Below are 12370 nucleotides of genomic sequence, written 5' to 3'. Positions count from 1 at the left end.
TCCCTGGATGTACTGGGTGAAATCCAGGCTGCAGTGAAGTCAATGGGAGTTTTGCCATTGATTTCAATGGGGCCAGAATTTCGTCTATCTACACGTTGTTATCTGAACCCTGCTGCTTATCCAAATTCATCTCACATGCTGTGTTCCGTTCAGATATCCGTATGCTGTATTATTTGTATGGGATATAAAGCATACAGTGCTTTTATTGTAGATCTCAAAGCACTTTACAAAGCAGGTCACTATCATTATCCACATTTTACAGATGGGGAAACTGAGGCACAGAGCGGCAGCGTGACTTGCCCAAAATCACCCAGGTGGCCATTGGCAGAGCTGGAAATGGAACCGTGGCCTCCTACAGCCCAGTCCTCTAACCGTTGGGCCACAATGCAGGTTGGATGAGATCAGCCCCTGTAATTTGACAATGGAACTATACCAGCTTAAGCGCTGGCCCAAAAAAAATTAATAATAAGCAAGTTTGGTTTCCATCTGATGTTATGTCCAAGACACTGAGAGTGGATTTTGGGTCAAGCTGTGAGGAGCTCACCTTGATGTGTTTCATATCAATCAGAGTAACGCATATACTAGGCTTCCAGTGTAAATAAAACCCAAATATTAATTGTTAACTAAGCTCAGAAAATGCTGGGTGATCAAAGCGCTTACCCTGGGCACGCAGACGGCAGCTGGCCTGCCCCTGCAGTCCTGTGGTGTGTATCATATACCAACCTAGCGCACACTTGGCTTTCTTCACAAAAAAGCAAATATTGTCAGTATATGACGGAGAGGTCTTCCAGAAATGCCTTTGCAGCAATATACCAGGTCACTAAATCACATCAGAGCACGGTTCCACCACCACTTCAACAAAGACAGAGATACTAGGGAAAGGGACTACCTGTGAGGTCAAAATTGAGAATAAAGTTGCTCCCCTCCCTCCCCCTTCAGTATTCCATGACAATATCATGGCTCTACAAATACGGGGCAAAAATCTGCCATGTAATATAAGTCTAACCCACCAAGATGGGTAGGTAAATGCACTGCAGATGCAGAATTAGGTACGAACGTTTCCTTTATGTTAATGGCTGAAAGGCCACCTTCCCGGGGCACGACTTTTCCCTTTTAGGAGGCCCTGTAAAAACAGGTGCATACACATATGTACGTAAGTGGGGCTTGTTCCTACTGACTCTTTGGCTGCATCCCGTCAGCCATGGGTCCTCCAGGAGTTGCTACCATTGTGTAAACCTCCCTCGCGCCTCTCTTAGGCAGTAGCTTGAAACCACAATGCAGCCCTGTGTCAACTGGTTGATTTATTCATGCAATGCATATCTATTTCCTGAGTTATCGGCACATTGCAGGCACGTGGCAACCCTCCCTTAGCTACATGGACCAATGAGCGCACACATTTTGTTCCCATTCCACCATTTCCATCTGCTGCCACCAGTTGATTAGCTGTCGTACTGAGAAAACCCCTTTAAGTCTACAAATATGTTTATAAGTGGCAGTAATAATGAATTACGCCACACAGGGATAGTGTGGGGCTTAGTGTCTGTCAAATGCTCTGCAAACATGCACAGCTATGCAATGCTATTCAATGTGCACTACTAAGTGGTCTGGAACATCAGCATCTACTGGGTAACAGCTGGGGCCACCATGACATGCAGGAAAGAAACAGAGTTGGGTCCACAAGACTGGTAAAACTGGCTGGCTCTAGTGATCAGTGACTTGTCTCTGTGAAGCCAAATACGAAAATGGTCATAATAACTGGGCAGGGAGTTGGTGGGTGTTATTCCCAGCTCTGCCATGGCCTGCTGAGTGACCTTGGAAAAATCACTTTGCCTCAGTTTCCCCATTTTACAAATGACACTCATCTCCTTGGTAAAGTGCTTTGAGATCTATGGATGAAAAGTGCTAAACAAGTGGTAGGTATAATTTATTGAGTGCCACCAATATGCATGGTGCTGTACAGAACACAGAGAAGCCAAAATCCCTGCCTTTGGGACCTTACAGTTTAGGAGGCCAAGACAACATCCAGTATCCCAGGTAACCAGGGAATGAAAGGTGTTGCCAATACAGTGTTGCCAACTCTTGTGATTTTCTCATGAGTCTTGCAAAGTTTTTCTTAAAACTCCAACTGCTGGAACCAAGAGATTGCTTGAGAATGTCAGCTTTCATTTAAAACAAAAGGTAAGTTTCTAGCCCTCATGGTTTTGAAGAATGTGAAGCAAGTAAATCCTAAAAGTCAAGAAACCAGAAGGCAAAGAAAATGAACCTCAACTTTCATTATCTTAAAAAATGTCCTGATTTTTAAGCCACTCTCATGATTTTTGAAGCCTGGGTCATCATTTTTAAATGCTTGGGGATGGCAATTCTGGTTACATATGAGATTGTTCTACACAACTAGGAAAGCGAGCATTTAAAGTGTTATATCTGTCCTTTTATAGCTTAAGAAAATATTTATAATTGGACAGGGCCATTATAAGGGTTGGAGTAATTACAAATGAGAAGCTAGTTTGATACACAGGCCTACTTGGATTAGAGATAAGACCATTCTACAATTTTCAGTTCCCGAACTGGATCCAGACTTCAAACTATCCCAAATTTGGCCCTGGGCTGGTTGGTTTGGCTCATTATAGAGCGAAAGGGGCCAGTCACACAATTCAGAATCAGATCTAGATTTAAAACCCAACTCCACAAAGTTCAGAGCTCTTCGGATCTGACCTCAATGTAATTGAGATGCATTTTCAGGTAGAAGCCTAGTGTTTCCAGGAGCACTTTGGAACTGTTGTTTTAAAAGAAAAAAAAGAGACCATAGAACTTTTTGCAGTTCAAATCAAGCACTGAGACGCGGATCCTCAAAGGTATTGAAGCACCTAACCCATTGGAGTTAAGTGCCTCTGTACCTTTGAGGATCTGGGCCCTAATGACTGGGGACATGTGAAGAAACATGGATACAATGGATGGAAGAATGAGTGAGTTGTGTGTCTGTGAGTGAGTGAAAGAGAGGGAGAGACACATCCTGTGCAAAGCAGCGTTTCACCAGGAAAGCAGCCAAGAACTTTCATAAGGACCAGCAGCTGGGGAAGAATGGAACTATCACTCTACTGGGTGAGAACAGCTGGGAAGTGCTGACTTCAAATGCCAACCTCTCTGTAGCAGTAAGGGCATTTTTTTTCTTTTTGTGAGAAGCCAATGTCTAACATTTTGACCACTTTGAGCAGCGTAGGGAGCTAATGAGGTGCTGTAAATGAAGATCCAGAATTTTATTGCTTTGCACACACAGATATAGTGCTGTACCCGGAGATATCACTGTTACAATAGTGCCATGTGCTTAGGCATTATCTGCTTTTCTTTCCGTGATCATTTTATAACACCCCGAAAAGAAAAGCAAGTGATGCTTGATGCTAACATGCTTTACAAACATTAATATTTTTCCTGTTCTAACACAAACCACCGGCTTTTACCCTAGAGGAAAAGAAAAACTCGGGTTTTAGAGCAAGGAATATGCTTACTGCATATCAAGAATGTTTATTACAACATTCCAGTCCTCTCTGAGACATAAAATTGGGCCAACATGTACTGATAGACTATTATCTCAGGATAAATCTCCAGCATGTGCATTTTTCTTCAGACATATTTTAAAGAAATTCCTTTAGTCTCTCTGTTAAACACATGGTGGAAGAGTAGATCTTGTCAAGTAGTTTGCCCATCAAATGAAACAAGCCATCATTTTTTTATACCTTCTGGATTCTAAATACCCTTTTTAAAATAATCAAACTGGCATCATGGTTATTTGTGTTACAACAGCACTGAGATCAAGGCCCTAGGTGCTGTACAAACACATAATTAGAGATAGATTGTAAACTTTGTGGGGAAAGGACTAAGTAGACAACCCAGTCAAAAGGTGGAGAAAGGAAGTATTATTATCCTCATTTTACAGAGAGGGGAAATTGGATGAGATTTGCCCTTACTTTTATATTTCCTTCCTGTCTGTCAAGTATCTGAGGGGTAGCCATGTTAGTCTGAATCTGTAAAAAGCAACAGGACTCTCTGTTGCTTCCTGTCTGTGTGTCACCAATGGATTTCCTACCCTTCAGCTTTGCTCAGAAGAGATGTATGACTAGAAAGCCATTTTGCTTCTGATTTTAACACAAATCACTCAGAAAATATTAGAAGCAGGGCTGTCAAGTGAATAAAAATATTAATTGTGATTAATCTCACTGTTAATAGAATACCATTTATTTAAATATTTTGGATGTTTTCTACATTTTCAAATATATTGATTTCAGTTACAACACAGAATACAAAGTCTCCCGTGCTCACTTAATTTTTATTACAAATATGTGCACTGTAAAAAACAAAAGAAATGGTATTTTTCAATTCACCTCATACAAGTGCTGTAGTGCAATCTCTTTATCATGAAAGTTGAACTTACAAATGTAGAATTATGTACAAAAAATAACTGCATTTAAAAATAAAACAACGTAAAACTTTAAAGCCTACACGTCCATTCAGTCCTACTTCTTGTTCAGCCAATCGTTCAGACAAACAAGTGTGTTTACATTTACAGGAGATACTGCTGCCTGCTTCTAATTTACAATGTCACCAGCAAGTTAACACAGTTCACATGGGACTTTTGTAGCCAGCGTTGCAAGGTATTTACATGCCAAATATGCTAAACATTCATATGTCCCTTAATTTAATAAATTTCAGTTGGTAGTCTATTGTTTAACAGTGTGATTAAAACTGCGATTAATCATGATTCATTTTTTTAATTGCAATTAATTTTTTTTAGTTAATTGCATGAGTTAACTGCGATTAAAGAACAGCCCTAATTAGAAGCGTTGCAAACCTGTTAGGTTTTTTTTTAAACTGGGGGGGGAAATGAATCTTTTTTTCCCATTGTCAACACAGCCTATAGAGCCCCATTTTGTGTCAAGTGTAAATACAATTCCTGCCCTTGAATGGTGTATTCTGTGTTGTCACTGGAGTCGGTGCTGGAGGACTAAGGTAACTCTTTGCACCAACAGCTGAAGACTTTCAATGGATGAGATATAAAACAGCGGATGCTGGATTATCTTCATGACTAACGTCAAAGCACAGCGAGTGAGAGTGTTCTGCCAGTGCTTTATAACCAACCACTTCTTATCTAAATAGCGCTGAGTGATGTTATTGGTTGCCAGCTGCTAATGATTGGCAAATAAAGGACCATGCTTTGAAAATGCAGAAAGGATTATACAGTGGAAGTGTGATCTATGTGACATAAGCTTCTTCTGGGTTGCTAAAATAAGAGAAAATAGCCAGGAGAATGTTTTTGCCAAATTCTTTTTATATATGTTTTAAAAAATTATTCTATTTAGCACTGGGACAGAGTCTCTTGTAAATGAGATGGACAGAGCATGCATTAGGGTTTCAGTTAAACTGATTCCTTAATATTAAAATGCACCCAGAACTAATTTGCAATCACTGTTAGGGAGAATTTTAAAATACTCTGCTTATGCTATTTTATATCTGGAACTTGATCGTCTGAGGCTAACAAAAGATTAAGAGTCAAATTCTGCTCCCAGTTACACCAGCTCAAATCCAGAGTAACTCCACTCAAGTCAATGGTTATTCCCATGTAACTGAAAACAGATTGTGGCCTATTCACCAGCCAAAGTTTTTTGCTGCTTGGCTCTGGTTGAGGGATCGTTATGAACCCTTCTAGTCGATTAGAAATGCAATCTGCCTTGCTGAAATTGTGCTTCTCTCTGATTTATTAGCAATTCAATGGATTCAAAAGGATAGCCACCCACCTATCTCAGAGCACCAGATCTTGTCAAGAGATTTCCTGTATGGCCGTTGAGCCAGATCTTTAATTTGTGCAAATCGGTATAGCTCCACAAAAGTCAATTTACAACAGCTGCGGATTAGCGGGAAAGAAAGTCTGGCAAACCACTGCCTACGGCCCAAGCCCCCTACAGCTGACAAATATTTATTTATAAACCATGTGCTACAGCATGTTGTAGATAGGGTGACGGTCTCTATCTTGGCCAGCAGTGGGGATCTCTGGAGTTATAAACATGAGATTCTACAGCTTGAACTAAAGACAGGTATGCTGAAGCTAAAGGCAGTAACAGACGCCTATCCGGTGTGGACTGGGCACAGAGGAGGACATGTGGGTCACACGAGCGAGTGCTGAGGAAACCCCTAATCCATTGAAGTCACCATGAGTTGCCTTCCGTCAGTCCCTCACAACTGTTTTTTGTACCCACTGACCCTCTTCTGTGTTACCTGTGAAATACTTTTGGAAGTGCCTTGTCTTTTTATCAGCATTGGGAGGCTCCTAGAACACTTGTGGGCACTGGAAAATAATAATACTAGGGCCAGACTGTGAAGGCCCTTACATAATCACACGGGAAGGTGCGGAAAACTTCTTCTCGCTTGCACGACGGCTCAAAGGCCATTCACAAGAACAGTTCCAGTCTTCTGTGTAGCGCAGGGCTGCTTCTTCTTCTTCTTCCCCCTCCCCCATCCCCCAAGGGGGAAGTCGTCAAAAGAGAGTCCTGGAGGATGAAACAGGAAGCTGATGTCAGTCGTTCAAAGGGCAGATAAATAATAGTAATGTGAGAAGCTCCAAAATCAAAGGTTCCTCTTGGATACGCACTGAGCCTCCAAGTGTTTGGAAGTTTATCTGAGCCTGATGGAGCCGTGGGCTTAACTGGAAATCTCACCACATGTTGTCTTGAAGGGTTCCATGCTTCCAGCTGGCTGGCTGAATAGATGGCAAGATCAGTCATTTCCATAGCCTTTCAGCACTTCTGTTTATAAATAAGGCTACAAAGATGGAGTGCAGATAACGTGTGTAAGAGACAGCTTCCAAAACAGCAAAGAGAGTCCAAGCTGTAGGTGAAGTTTCGGGTTCCTTTTTCTTTTTCATCTGGACGAGCTCAGGGCACCCTTAGATTTTGAGTTTATGAAACCCAAGGGCTTGATTACTGGCTGAAATCAATGGAGGTTGAGGGTGCTCGATCAATGGAGCGAGCCCGGTGGCATTTCAACAAATGCACAACTTATCTGTGGCTCATCTAGTGATGATCTGATGAGTCTCAATCAAACTCAACCCGACTGCCAGGCTGGGAGAACATCGATTCAGTTTTGCACACGTGCTTTCGCAGAGATTTCTGCTGGATTGGCTTTTAATTTTCTCCAGCTCAGGACACGGATTAAGGGGAAAAGTGTTTTTGATGGAAAGGCCAGCTACTGCTCTGTGGTGTATTGAGGGCTGCGATGGGATTGTAAAGCTATCGCTTTTGGGGGCGGGGGGTGCAGTTCTTGGTCCTGTTTGCAGGCTAGGGGGCTCTGTAAGCAAAGCACAGCATCAGAGACTATGTCTACACTTATGGTGGCCTGCAGAGTACAGTCCCTACACGTGCAGCAGTGAAAGACAGGCTGTGTCCAAACTTGTCATTGCGGTGTGTAGCTACACTCCACAATGAAAGGCTCCAGCAGCGGGCCTCTACATTGCTAAAAATGTAGACGTAGGAGGCACTGTTTGGCTGTGTAGAGAGTCCCTGTAGGATATATGCCGAGGAGATTCAGGCTATTCATCGAAGTAGTGCTTCACTGTCTACACTACTACGTATACCCATACTAGCTGGGTGTATAGTGTCTGTACTCTACACATCACCGTAAATGCCGATGTACCTACAGTCAGTCTGAATAGCCATTTTAAAGCAAGGTGGGATGAGTTGTCTCTCTTTACCTTAAGGAGCAGCCTGTTTTCTCTCTCTCTGTATAATCATTCTGGATCCTAAGAAATAAAGTCACATTGCAACCTTTCAGCTGGAGTTTTTCCTATGAGAGAAGGATTGGTCCTACAAAGACTTCTTCAATTGCACACCAACATTTATCAAAGAGGGAGATCTACTCTATGTTGCCAGGCTGCCACAGAGAGGATTATTTGTCTTGGGACAAGTTAAACACAGCACCTCTTATCTTTCAGAGGGGAAGAGAGCAGGTGTGCATCTGAGGGAAAGATCGCCTGGGTCCAGTGCTCAGCTGTTGTCTTTTTTTTTCTGGACTTTTGCCAGCTGCAAACTTGGCCCCACGTGTGGTAGCTGAGATGAAATCAGGAAAATAGAAACTGACACCTAATTACTATTCTTTACGTGGCAACTGTGCAACTGAGCGAAAATATAAAGCAAGTCATACAGCAAAACAGAAGCCCTTTAATTATCCTGCTGCTGGCATTATAGTGTAACACATGGATTTCAACTGCTGGGAGGGGGGGGGAAAGAAAGGGAAGGGGACATGCTTCAGATATATCTTTATTATGTGATTTTCCTTGCAGCCTGTGACCTCTTCATAGCTTTCTATCAGATTCTGTCTCTGCAAGGGACAAAGGCACTGAGCATGATTAATGACTCTCCTGTCCTTTCTGACGTAGTGGTGACAGGGAATAAGGCTAAGTGCAATTAGGCGATTTCATTAATAAATGAAACCATTAAGGAAATAATGAAGAGAGGGAGTCTTGGTTCGGGGGGGGGTGTAACCCACAAAGCTGGCCGAGATTGGGAAAGCCGTTTAAATAGGGCAGGCTTCGTCCTGCTGACACGTCACATGGAAGCAATTAGGTGGTAGCTCCGTGGGGGATGAAGGAGCTGGTACAGCAGGGATGAGTGGGTACAGATGGATGAACAAGAAGACATTTCACTGGGACAAGGAGAAGGCTTGGGTAGAGATTTACAGCTCACGGGAACAGGCATCGCTCCATTCAAACTGCCAGCGGAGGATTGGGCCATTGATTTCAGTGGGATTGTGCCCATTTACTTTAGCTGAGAATGGGCTCCTTGGATTAGAGATGCTGAAGACATCAAGCAGCCTGTCTACTCCTTCTAATCCTGCCCCGACACCTGTAATTTTTCACTGCCGTGTTGCTTCTGGGCGGCCTGTTATTGGCTGGGAACAGAAGTGCCCCAATATTACAAAACAGGCTGCTCTCCTTGGATTTCTGGCTTCACGCGGTACCCTGTTCATGGGAGATAGCCAGCCCAGTTTAGAAAAGTCCAAGGGCTTGGGTTGTTCAGATCAGGCTTGGACAAACATTGAGGCTTTGGGGTCTTTTATCTGAAGCAAAGGTTCTGAGATTTGCCCATCCAAACAGAACGATACACGAGGAGTTGGGAAACTTTTGGGGGGTAAAATTAAGTTAACTAATTAGAATATGAATAAAGAGTCTAGAAGGAAAGAGGAGTTTTCCTTTTGTTAAATATTAACCATTTCAGTCTGAGCAGCTGTGGCCAGACTGGCCCATCCAGTTTGTGCCATGTATCCGTAAGCACCATAGTCGTTCCATTCAGCCCCGGGCTCCATGTGAAAGCTGGATTTACATGCTGAAGGAGGAGAAGAGGGGTATTGTTACAGCCTAAACCCCATCACCTCTAACGGGAACCTGACGGAAAAGATGCAAACGCCGTTCTCGCCAATTCATGAGGCGTCCCTCAGACCTCTATGCAGTCCCGCTTTGCTGTGCGTCGCAGTGAAGAAGGGATAACTGCCTAGATTTGCTGACTACATATGCCCTATAGAAAAAAAGCTAAAACTGAATTATCCAACTTGTTTCCCTGCTTGCAGACACCTGCTCTAATATCTGGGTTCTTGTCCTTCTGTTATGTTGACTATCTGGGCATCAGTGTGTTATTATGCTGCTCCCAGAAGTAGCTATCTGCCTTTCCCATATTGCCTTCTCTGTTTGCTTCAGGATTCCTCTCTGTCTCCAGCCCACGACCAGTACTAATCTTGCTACTGTATTTTGGGCAAAGAGCCCAAATGAACTGGGTTTGATTCTGACTTTGCCCTGAGATATAGCAGCTCTGTGAGCCATAGACCCTACTTTCCCTATATTATAACATTACTGGACTCAAAGGGAAATCAAGTGATTGCAGGTTCTTTGGCTGCTCTGGGTATTTTTGAAGGGTAGGAGCGTACCTTGCCCCACATGCAAGGAAATAATGAGCCATACGTCAGCCCCTTATGCACCTGCATCATGGGTCACAGAGAGGGGAGCAACCTCTTTGGGGCCACTACTTCCCCCCATGTGATGTATCAGGAAGTGAGCATAGGGGCACGCAACCAGCACAGCTGAACCAGCACGGGAAAGGGAAGCAAGCAGCAGCCCACCAGCAGCTGTCATAGCTGCCTTTCCCCACGGAGCAAGAGGGAAGCAGAGACAGAATTGTGAGACTGAGCCGTAACTCACTCACTGATCTATTCCTGGGGCAGTGCAATTACACGCTGGCCCTTACGCAGGGCAACTTGTATTGTTACAGTTTAGCCCCAGTAAAGTGTAGTAATATTATAGTGAAAGCCCCCTAACTGCTAGCTGGGGATTACAGGACTAGGGCTTTGTTACCTGCACCAGATGCCTAAGCTCAGGGACAGGTGTCTTGACCAGTTCAGATCAGTATCAAATGAAGAGTCAAGTGCAACGAAGCCAAGAACCAATCTCCTTTATGAGCAGACAAATCCTGAGCCTTTTCATGGATTCGGTCTGTTCCACCAACAATTTTATTGCCTCTCCACTTCTGTGTATTTGTGGAGGAAGTTGGCTTCTGCTTAGCATGAATTATAAAGACAACAAGTTACAGTTACATGCCTGGAGTGATGGCCAGACGCCCAAATGTTCCTTCTGATGAAGCCCTCAACTCGGCTAGGTTTAAAAACTGGGTTTATAACTCTGAAATGTATGATTAAGCGCTCTCAGTGTAGTTAATATTGTAATGTTAATGACTTGTTTGCTCTTCTTTCGCTATGCTTAGTACTGAATATTTAGTAGTCAATAAGAAATGCAATCCCGTGCATTTCCATGATGCATTTAGGTGGTAGGTAGGCACCCCCTTTCATTTCTTTTTCCATTTTTTTCACCTTTCTTGTTATCTTTTCCCCTGTCCTTTTTATCAGTTACATTTCAGCTTGGCTCTGTGATTGTAGGTGTTCTATTCAGTGTGTGGTAATCATGTACGGATATAGTCGGCTCTCAGTTTGCACCCAGGCAAATCAAGAGTAGCGCCATTGAAATCGGTAGTTACTCTGGATTTTCACCAAAGTGGCAGAGAGCAGAACTTGGTGCCAAGATCCGTCTTACATAAGGGTAATTAATGACAATCACTTCAGTGGGGCTATTCCTGATTTACCTTGCTGTGTGAGATTAGGTGAGGGGAAAAAAGCATTTCTCTAACTCCATTTCTCCTTACTCAGGCAAAACTTCCAAATCAAGTAACTGATTGAATTAAGCCCCTATTTACATCTAGACTAAAAATATCAGGGCAAATCTAGCTCTCATATAGAGGTGTCAATCCAGATGAACTTCAGTGGGTCTGGTCTCAGTCCCTCCATTTTTACTCCTATATTGGACTTACTCCTGATAAACCAAGAGTTCAGTATTATGCCCAGTGGAGTTACTCTGGATTTATAGGTTTCAGAGTAGCAGCCGTGTTAGTCTGTATCCGCAAAAAGAAGAACAGGAGTACTTGTGGCACCTTAGAGACTAACAAATTTATTAGAGCATAAGCTTTCGTGGACTACAGCCCACTTCTTCGGATGCATCCGAAGAAGTGGGCTGTAGTCCACGAAAGCTTATGCTCTAATAAATTTGTTAGTCTCTAAGGTGCCACAAGTACTCCTGTTCTTTTTTCTGGATTTATACTTGTGTACCTTAAAGCTGTACTTGACCCTGTCATGCATATGCAGAAGAAACTTAAATATAAATAAATCAACAAACAAATAAATAAAAGAAATGATGGGGGGGGGGGGGGAAGGAGACAAAAAAGCCAAGCTTTGAGGAATTCTACAGTTTGCACACTTTTCATCTTTCACCTGTTTCTGCTCTCATCTCAACGCAGCTATTGATTAACGTCAATCACCTACCACCAGCACATTCCACATGTGCATAGTTTATGATAAGTAATGCCTTGCTCTTCCAGGCCACAAAATCAGGGCTCAATAAACTATCCATTCTGATCGCAATAGACATGTATAAGAAATGGGCTGTTTCCTTTTAAGTGTAAATGATCTCCGGGGGGGGAGGAGGGGGGAGAATTCAAACCTCTGATTTTTTCCCCCTCCGTTGTATTTTCTTTATTTATTCTGAAATTTAGGAACGGGAATAGCTTTGAGCAGCCCTATCATTGATTGTAAAATGGGGGCGAATACTGAAAGTGTGGCGCTGACATTTACCAAAAAAATATTAATCTCAACATTTCTAGTTTTGAAATTTCAAAATTCCCCCAAATGGCGAGCAGCTCTATTGTGAGGTTATTAAAGATTCCCTGTTTGCTTTCTAAAGCAGATGTGCCATGATGAAAAGTTAAAGGGAAACTCAAATGATTGTTTTATAGAT

Source organism: Chrysemys picta, chromosome 10 (assembly GCF_011386835.1).
Source record: "Chrysemys picta bellii isolate R12L10 chromosome 10, ASM1138683v2, whole genome shotgun sequence".
NCBI lineage: Eukaryota > Metazoa > Chordata > Testudines > Emydidae > Chrysemys > Chrysemys picta.
The sequence above is the reverse complement of the archived record's forward strand: the minus strand, read 5'-3'. Positions refer to the sequence as shown.